This window comes from Bactrocera oleae, chromosome 3, assembly GCF_042242935.1.
Source record: "Bactrocera oleae isolate idBacOlea1 chromosome 3, idBacOlea1, whole genome shotgun sequence".
Taxonomy (NCBI): Eukaryota; Metazoa; Arthropoda; class Insecta; order Diptera; family Tephritidae; genus Bactrocera; species Bactrocera oleae.
Genome location: NC_091537.1, coordinates 44791530 through 44802276, shown reverse-complemented (window position 1 = coordinate 44802276; position 10747 = coordinate 44791530). Strand labels below are relative to the sequence as shown.

Below are 10747 nucleotides of genomic sequence, written 5' to 3'. Positions count from 1 at the left end.
TGATATATCATTTGTAATAAAAATTGATAATTTAAAACAAATTAATCGACATATTTACTTATTTTTTGCACAAAAAATTTCACTTAGAACAAAATATTAAATTTCATCGGAGTGTAAAATTTTAGTACGGCAACAACGTACATAAGATGTTTGATATGTCGCTGCCGTCTTCAAAATGTTCAAGAAGCTGGCTTCAAGACGAAATTTGCCGAAAAGAAAATTTCGCCGTCGTGCAGTCGTCTTGATTTTTCAAAATCCATATATTGTATTTTATACATAAAAATTTAAATACAACCTTCGCAATCACAATTCTTTCGTAATCTTGCATTCTATCATTCTTGTTATCGAATTGAAGTTAGCAATGTTCTTATGTGGGCATTTGCTATAATTAAATAATCATTCTCGAAATGACGTCGGGTGTGTATTTGCGAGTTGATATAGCGCATGTTTGACCTCTTGCACCGTTTAAAAATTTTATGATGATGACAAAAATTTATGTGGAGAATGAAAAAGTAGAAATCTATTGTACTATTTTCCACAAACGTATTTTTTTGGATAAATAAGATTTCATATTTTAAGACTTAAATAATTGTTGCACAATGTTACTAATTCAAGCATGTATGAGCAATGATATTTATATATGCTAACAATTATCATAATAATATTAACCATACATATACATATATTTGTATGTATGTATTTAATAACTATTTCCCATGTTTTGTTAAAATTTATGTTTTGAATATTACTTGGATAAATTGAAGTTTACAACAAAATATAAAAGATTGGCATTTCTTTTTTGCTGGCATCATGCCACTAAGGGCTAAACATTAGCAATGTGCAATCTCCATTGGTAATATTGCTAGAAATTCAAATTCTTAGCAATCTTTAATTGCCTTTCGAGATCCCCCGTTGGAATGGAAGAATTAACAACATATTGGCAGCTGACCGCGTGCACTGTTTTTCGATAATTGCACTCTTACTGAGTTTGAAATTTAATATTTTGTGATGAATGATAGTTTAACTTTTATAAAATCTTCGAAACAAATAATAACGTAAGTATCCTCATTTTTATAATATTATATAAAGAGTAATTTATTTTTTGACTTAGTTACATAAAAGTAGTTGTCTATTTACATTTAGTGTACGTGTCTTCAGGGCATCTATGTATATAATTGGAATACGTGTCTACATACGTGAGAGTGACAGACACGCTACGTGAACGAAGCATACAAAAACCCGTTCCATACTATTCGTAATTAACTTTCATTGATCGAACGGCTAAATCAATAGCGGAGCATAATCGAGAATACGGAGCACGGATTGCATGTAGCTCTTCAACCAACAACAACGAATTGATTATGAAGGCATCACAGCAAAATGCAATGCAATCACAGCAAAATGCAATCACAAATGATATTTCAATGGGCAATAGTCATTTTTAGTTTCGTTGATATTTTCATAATCAAGATTGTTCCCAAAATTTACAAAATGATCATCGCTTAATTATTGTTCAAGCTGACATCCATCTCCAAGAGTGATATTTGCCCTCACAACATCTTGTTGAAAATACAATCCCGAATAATTTACTGATAATATGAATATAATATGCGAAAAAAGGCTAAAATACAATATCAAAGCTTACTTTGCTAAATGATGGCATATGTATTGTGCATAATGATCCTTTCAATCAAGAAAGCACAGCGAAAATACCTTCAATCCACAAATCAACAATTTTAACCATCGTCGGCGATCTTGAGAATTAGTGATCTTGAGATTAGTGAAACATGTACTGAAGCACCACACGTGCCTTATAGTGATTATAATCGTCATAAAAAAGCTCACATGGAATTAAGAACAAAATTCCTTCACAATTAATTTAGACATATCTGCACTGTTAGTGACAGGTTGTGGTTTAAAGCTGATCTGAAATATCCGTCGCCTGAGCATGAAGAAATTTTACTAACAATATTAACCAATTTGTCTATGAATGATATAATAAGTTGCAACACTTGCTCGTTATCATTGAAAAGGAAAAAAATTCCAGTTATGTCTGTCTACAACGGATTCAAATATCCCGAAATTCCTGATTATTTACCACTGCGGGATTTGGTTACTGAGAGACCTATTTCACCACGTATTTCCTTCAGGAGATTACGACACGTTAACGGTCAACACGGACAAGTCATAAATGTTTCCGTTTTAGTGAATACAATGATAAAACGTCTGCCAGCAACATCGATGATGATATATATATAAATGTACCAACTACTACCATTGTATAAAATATATGCCATTACAGTCAATCAGTAATTTTTCAATAACAATACAATTCTCCCTGCAACTCTATGTCAGTGAACATATTTAGATTGAAGAGATTCTTACTGCTCAACAGCAAACGCTGTTATGGAACGAAGACCAATACTTACGAATTGCGCCAGTAGAACATAATATTCCGCAAAGTTTATTGTTCGATAAACATGCGGAAGAGTTTTCCTTTCCATCGACATATTTAGGTCAATTTCGAATCTTCAAAGAAGACGTAAGAGTGACACCATTTATGATGGCATCAAGTGAGCTATGAAGATCGGATCGTCCCAACATAACGCCATATGACTTGTTGTATATGGCTATGAAAATCATATTGGTAAAAATACCTTAATCACACGTCAACAAATCGATAGATGATCAATACATCAACAATTGCATTGAATCTAATCTCGCGTTTCTGCGATCGATTCCCAACTCTATGTGGTATTGGAGTAATCGTAAAGAAAACCTCTTCCCTATGATAAGACAGTTAGGCAAACCAACTTTAGTTTTGACAGTAAGAGCTAATGAAATTGGCTGGAATGACTTGCTCAAGAAAATATACAAACTGAAACATCGCTGTGACATGTGCCATTTATTTCAATAAATTAGTATTATCTTAATAGGTATTTTACAGTCAAATAAGTTTAGCCCATTTGGCAGCTACTATGTTGTTGATTACTTCAAGAGAATCGAGTTCCAACATCGAGGGAGTCCACATGCACACATTTTACTGTGGCTGGCAAATGCTCCATGCAAAGCACTCGCTAAAAATAAAAACGTTTCAGTAGCATTAAGTGACAATTTAATATCGGTTTCAAGCGCAGAAGCTTCAGGAAATATAAAATTACAGACACATACGTTGACATGCTATAAAAAATGGACCTCAACAATGCAGATTTGAAGCACCTTTTATGCTCTGCCGAAAGACAATAATTGTATCGCCAATGCAGAGAGAAGAACCTGGTTTTCATGATTATGCTCATTACAAAAGTATCAGACTAACCCCCCCTTATACGTTATAGCAAATATGACATGGGACAAGCCTTAAATAACTATAAGGGAGAGATGGTTTCTTTACATTATCCATTTCGCAATGAAGATGCTGAAATACTAGCATAATTAAAATTATAATATATGATGAAAACGCATCCTTCTGTGAGCGCATGAGAATGGCGAACGAAAAGCGAAATGAACTATGGCGAAATGTAATTTTACATTTATTATCTGGAAATCTCAAACCATTTCAAATATTTTTATTGGGACCATCTGGTTGCGGCAAAACATTTGTGATCAAACTTATAATGGACATTTATAATCGCCTCACCAATAATGACGGACATTACATTGGATACATTACATGGCTTCAACTGGTAAAGCTACCGTAGCTATTGATGGTACCACTGTACACACGGCACTTTCAAAATTGCTTCCAGTGAGTGTGGAAGTAGCTCGTCAATATCGAGCATTATTTAAGTATGTTAAAGTAGACGAAGTAAGTATGAATGGCGCGGAATTACTTACACAAATCGATGAACGCCTAAAACAAATTACTGGACAATATAACATCATCTTCGATGGTTTGGTAGTCATCTTTTTTTGGTGATTTGCGCCAGTTACCGCCTATTAGAGCTACACCAATCTACAAGCCAGTGAAACAGAAGATTGTTGGACCCCTCTTGTGGAGAGGTCTTAAATTTTTCAAATTAGTACAAGTAATAAGGCAGGCCAATTAACAATTTTCATCAATTTTAACGAAAATTTACGAATCGGAATCGAGATTTTGCACAGTTGAAGAAGCAAATGTTATCCGCATGGAATACATATATATATTGGACGCACATATGCAGAACAAGAAGCCTTTGTACGTCAGAAGCTCCATAAAATGTCACTCATTGATTCTGCAGGACTACCATATGACACTGTGTTTGTTAATGGTATATTTTATGTGATAACTACAAGTATTGATGTGACAGATGGTTTAGCAAATGGTGCCGTGGGAAACTAGTCAATATTGTTTGGGATGCTACAGGTGGAATCACGATCGCCAGGTTAGAGGTTGTGACCTCTTCATTCATTTATTAAAATTTGGTGAAAGAATTAGAAAAAAGTTTCAGGGTATGTAAGCGCAAATCAAATAAGTAAAACAGAAGTAACAATCCGTAGAAAAGCAGCTACTACACCTCTCAATATTAACAAAAGAATCCATGCGAAATGATCACATATGCCATCACTTTGTGCTGTGCAATTACTATACATATATCTCCAGGAAGTATTATATTTATTCTGAAGTTATAAATGAGTATGATAAAAAAACAGTCGCAATCTTTAGTAACATATATGTCGCTGTGTCACGTGTAGCTAGTTTCAATGGATTATGGATAATTACAACAGTTGACGAAGACTTTCGATGAATTGTTTAGAAACTGTTGATAAATAAATGCTTTATTTTATTCGCCAATTGAAAGGATAATCAATATACACCCTTTATTGAAATTGTCATTAGAGCGATCTATATATCTCCTAACCAAAAAAAATTGAGGATATCATGCATTTCATACATAGTTCGTTGATTATATACACTCCCATTGTTACTACTTCACTTTCTTCGTGAAAAACTCGGTTTAGATATGAATAACAACCGGGAAAATGCCACGACTAAATCAGGAACAACGATTGATGCGATATTCTTCAGAAATCTACACTATTTAGAATCACGAACATATGTTTCATACTGAAGCCATATTATCCGCTATACCTATACCTGTTTCGACTGAAGATAATTTACAAATTGAAGAAATAAATAAAATATTAAATTTGTATACCATTCGATATTATTATACATGTTTAGCTTAAAAATAATAAATATTAACAACTTTAACAATGATATAATATTATTATATTAATTTGTATATAATATTTACAATATTAAACATAAATTTTTGTAGAGATTCTTATACATATATCCAAATTATATTTCTTTTTTCCTTATACTATTTAATTTCTATCATATATTTATACAATAATGTCATATATAATAACAAATTATATATATAATTTAAATTTTCTTAATTAGATTCTTTACATATTTTTCTTAAAATTGTCTTAAAAACTACTGTCAAAATTCCTATACCATTTCAATTCGATTTTATTTGGAAAAAAAATGAAGAACTATTGCACTAAGTCTGAAAACTTTAGTTCGAAATAGAGACTCAAATACTGTCATGATGGCTGTGTACTGTCTCAAAAGTAATTGCATTTACACGGGAAGGATCCATGTTTAAAAATGCCCAATCAATTTGTGTACCGGCAGGTGTAGTTGAATATTCTGCACCAAGCAGGGAACTAAAGTTTTTATCTTGGAGCAGATTTCTTATTGCAGTCCCTGTAGACATTAAACAAATGTTAAAATCTCCAACAATTAGCACATTTTGATTGCCTAACTCAGAAGTAAGGACTTCCAGAAGTTCTACAATTAATTGTCTGACAGAGAAAGCTGAATTTCTATATAGAACCAGAATATTAATATTGAAACATTTAAACAAAACCAAGCATCATTTATATCATTGCTTTGCATATATTATAATGCCCCGTTTATTTCTGTTGGTTGTTTCCGTGCTATCTATCCTCAGCTCGTTAATTGGAGTAAATCCTGGTATATCAAAACTTTCGCAAGGATAACTCCAAGTTTCTACAAAACATAAATATCTGAAGATAGCATCAAACAGTCGCTTTTAATATCATTAATGTGAACGTGAAGATTCTGAACATTATGGAATAAAATTTGATGTCCTGATCTTCGTGAAATCATAAAATTGAAACTTGTTGTCAAAGCTTTATTTGTGTTCAATTCCCTCAGTTCCCTAAATACGGGATCCGATTCAGAAAATTTGTTAGGAGGAATAAAATTTCCTATGATGAATAGACCTTCTGCAGAAGTAGCTCGACTACAAGCGACATATATTGAAGCTCTAGGCATTCTGGGTCGAGTATGAACTACAACTTTATTATATATATCACCCTGACTTTTATGAATAGTTATTCCCTCAGCCGGAACAACTGGAAACTGATTTCTTTCAATTGAAATTTGTTCATTTCTTTTATATTGAAAATATTTTAGAAATTTTTCAATTGGTGTCCAAGAACTTTCTAGAGGATGAGGCTTTTTTGATCGTGCTATCAAACGAACAGAAGGTTCCAAAAATTTAATCCACAGAATTGTTGGAAAAAAACAATGGAAATCAATTTTCATAAGTTGTCCAGCTACCCCATTAACCAAGCCATCACACGTGTTTATGTTCACTGTAATCATATATTTGGCGGAGGTTTTTAATGTCAATTCATAGGGCAGTCCCTGCGTTTCAGAAGTTTTGAAAAGTTTAACTCTTTCCAAAATATTATCATTTTCATTTATACCAATTCCTTTAACTGAGTCTTTTGCAGTTTAAAGGAAAGCTTCTGTTGGGATTCGACTGAGCTTAAGGGCATTGAAATTATTTGTTTCTTCATTGGACCAAAATAATTGTATAGCATCATCAGGAAGTTCTTCTAAATTAACTACTCGAGTTTCAATGAGTGATATGTCCTCATTTATCATAGTACCAGATGCCATATGATTTAATGCAATAGCAAAGGCCTGTTCCTCCCGTTGTCTCATTATCTCTGTTAATTCAAAGTATTTAAATAACTCCCACAAAGGGGAACCCACTAAAGTGGTGTATGCATCATTGGGATTAGCAGAGAATATCCACCTATCTCCAACAGGTGAGAGTTGCTTCAAATCACCAAACACTATGATCGGTATACCAACGAAGGGGCTGTCTGTTTTGAAAATTTTTTTTAATCTCGCATCAACAGAGCTAAACATACGAGCACCTACAATCGATATTTCATCAATTATGATTAATTTTAAATCGATAAGTCTGGAATACAATGAATTAACTGTGTCATTGCTAAGTGGTCTCAACTCTCTATTCAACTGATTAACAGGTAAAGAGAATATTGAATAAGTGTCATTCCACCTATTCCTATTCCGAATGCTGTTTTACCCGTAGGTGCGCAAAGAAGAACTTTTAATGGACTTGGGTTGGATCCAGGTGTAGAATTGTAACGATGGTTAAGAGCTTGATATATTGCAGATATCAAACGACTCTTTCCTACACTTGCACCGCCGCCAATGAACTCATAAAATGGGAGATTTGTTTTTAGGTGGTGCATCAAATGTGTCAAATAGGTTCTTTGCTTAGTATTTAGACTTTGAACTAAAGAAAACTCAACTGGAATTAAAGGGGGTAGTTTAATAAGTCTAATATTGCAATCAGATTCAGTGCCATTATCCGTTGAACCTTCGCCATGCAAGTCCAGCAAATTTATATTTCGGTTTATTTCTGGAAGTGCCAACACTCTGAACTCATTTTCCACGATAGGTAGTTCATTTTGAGCACCTTCGTCCAAGTCAATTTCATTATAAAGACTTTCTAGAACATTTTCAAGTTCTCTTTGCTCAAAAACATCATATTTTCTTTAATTTTCCTCAATTATCGTTTTCAATGAGATCTTGCTGTTATTCCGCCAAGGATAGTAAAGCATTAACATTTCGCGGAAATACTCAACTCTGGCCAAATCTGGGTTAAACCTTCTATACCGAATAATACAAGGTTTGGTACGTTTTTTCACAAAACCGCTACCGTCTTTAAGAGGCATGACAACCCCGCTTTCTGGTAAATTATCGTCTTCCCTCTCTTCTTCTTCATGATCGCTGTCTTGTGCTCTTCTACTAGATTTAAAGTATTTATACTTAGATGCAAAATCAGCTAAACAAAGAGTCTCTAACTTATCGGATCTTTGAACATAACGGTCTAAAATACCGGCTACGAATATTTCAGTCGAACCTAAAGGAAGGTTCTGAAGTTCCGCTCTAGGTTTTACCATTCTAACACGTTCCTCAGGTCGAGAGGTATTTATAAATATTCTGCTTCTTGTGCAGATATTTCGGTGCCTGATATAAATTTGTGACCTATATGTTTAAGTTTTTGCTTAATAGTATAATTTCCAGCATTTACCTCTGATACAGCATCATTTAAGAGCCTAGAAATTCCTCTGTTAGACTTGTTAATATAATTAATTATATATGAACAGCAAGCATATGCATCCAGTATATATTGGATATCCATATTTGCTCTATGGAGTTCCAAAATCAAAGGATTGTAAGTTTATAAAACGATCCTGTAATTTTCTTTTTAGAAAAATTTTGGGTTTTGTTAAACTCAACCCACTTAGATTCTGCAGCCGATAAAGTGATTAAGAAGGTTGGAAGCCCAAATTGGCGAATCATAGCGATTGCCTTTTTATTCGCAGCTTCCCAGTGCGCAGGTGAGGATCTAACGCCTTTCAAAACCTTGTAACCATCATCGTGTTGAATCAAGTTTTGAACAAAGTTTTCGTTTAATAGATTTTGGGCCGTAACTCGGTTGCGACCTGAAAACTTTCTAAGGCAAATGGATGTATTATTCTTAATTTGTAGCAGTTCTAATTTTTTGTAATCATAGAACAACTTTGGAATGGTACACGCTCTTCTGTCAAAACGGCGAATTTCAGAACGTCTTATCTTGCTAAACGTTTCAGAGCATGTACGCTTCTGCCCAACGTATATTGTTCCAAATGACAACTCTTCTGAATTATTATCTTGAATTATGTCAATTGGTCTTTGTCCTTCACCTGGCGCTATAACTAAACGGTTATAGTATAAGTTTTCTACAGGAATATTGTCCAAAATAGTTTCTTGACCGCCTGGATTTAGCTCTGAAGGTAAAAGACCCGTGGGAATATTATTACCTAAGGGATTATCATGAGAAGTTTGTGCCACATGAAAAGATTGAAACAATTGGGAAACCTCTGCTGATGCAACTAACGGAACTTCTTCTTGGTTATTAAATTCTGAAATCCAGTTTTAATTAATATGTATATTGTGCTCACGATACAGAGGGGTATTCACTAAGAACTGCAAAGCTTCCATAATCTTTGCGGGGCGTATGGTATCGATCATGTAATCATGATTGTATTTCAAACGCCTTCTTAAGTCAATTTGTATAACATGAGCCTCATCAAAGGACCTTGGTAGAGATGTCACAATATTGTTAACAAAATTGGTATATTAACAACAGCACCTTTGAGCAAACTCTGACCTTGATATCCTAACGGACGGATTGTCATAAAAGGCAATCTAGGCATTATGAGACGTTCTTCAATTGGGGTTAAACCTTTCAAACAATCCGGTATTTCAGAAAAGTCTAGACCGTTAGCTAAACATATTTTTGGAACGTTCTTTTTAACAATCGCATTTTTGCAAGTAGCACAAAAATCGTAATTTCCATCTTCTGAAGGAAATTTTTGCATTACAAAGAAGGCGGATGCAGCATTCGGGTGACCTTGTGCAATAGTTTCGAAATTTGATTTGCGAACTTGGTGTGAAAACCATAAGCCGCCGCAGCAAATACATATTTCAGTAGGGCCCTTATTTATATTTTGGAAATAAATATTTTTGAAATCTGTTAAATTGCCACTATAATCAGTTTCTATAACATTATTTTCTCTCGTTAATCGGATTCGTTGGGACTGCATTTGGTTTTCAATTTGTCTATTAAGTGGGTTATCTCTACGAAGGCGAACTTGACCTTGTCTAAGACGTCTCTAATTCAAAATTTCTTCCCTCATACCCCTCCTACTAAGCTGTCGACGTTGTGTTTATCTATCACGCTCCTCTCTCCTTATTTCAGGATTTCTTCTTGCATGTTCCCTTTGCATTTGATCACCTATTTGCAACTTGCTCAACAAATCGAACCTGGGGGTCTTCACGCCGAGATCTATGACCTCGAGTATTTCTTATTTGCTCTTCAGAGCGAATTTGGGGATCTTGCCGCCTTGTTATATGTTGAACAGTATTTGCAACTTGCTCAACAAATCGAACCTCGGGGTCTTCACGCCGAGACCTATGACCTCGAGTATCTCTTATTTGCCATTCAGAGCGAATTTGCGGATCTTGCCGCCTTGTTCTATGTTGAACAGTATTTAAATTTTGTTCAAAAGACTGTACCTCGAGATTTTCCCGCCTAGTTCTATGTTGATTTGTATTGATAATTTGTTCGGACAGACGTACATCGGAATCTAATCTACGATTAGCGTGACTTACAGTATTTTGTGACTGCTCACTTTTTCTATATAAAGAGTTTGCACCAAGAACTCTCATACGACTCAACTCTCTTTCACTGTAATTCCTTGTAAGTCGTTGCTATTACTCCTTTCCTGTTCCGTGTATAGGTACTATGGTATACTGGTGTTAAACACTATATAACTAAAACAATAAAATTAGGTTAAATAAAGCACTTTGCTGGTAAAGACATCTAGTGAAACTGAAACTACAAACACAGTGTACTGATAT

General features: G+C 34.2%; 1 long non-coding RNA gene across 1 annotated transcript; it reads left to right on the top strand.

The window, feature by feature from the left end:
• The first annotated feature begins 755 nt into the window (after positions 1 to 755).
• LOC118683058 (uncharacterized) lies at positions 756 to 5202 on the top strand. Its single transcript, XR_004978881.2, has 2 exons — positions 756 to 1055; positions 1144 to 5202. It is a non-coding gene; the product is annotated as an uncharacterized lncRNA (long non-coding RNA).
• The last annotated feature ends 5545 nt before the right edge of the window (positions 5203 to 10747 follow it).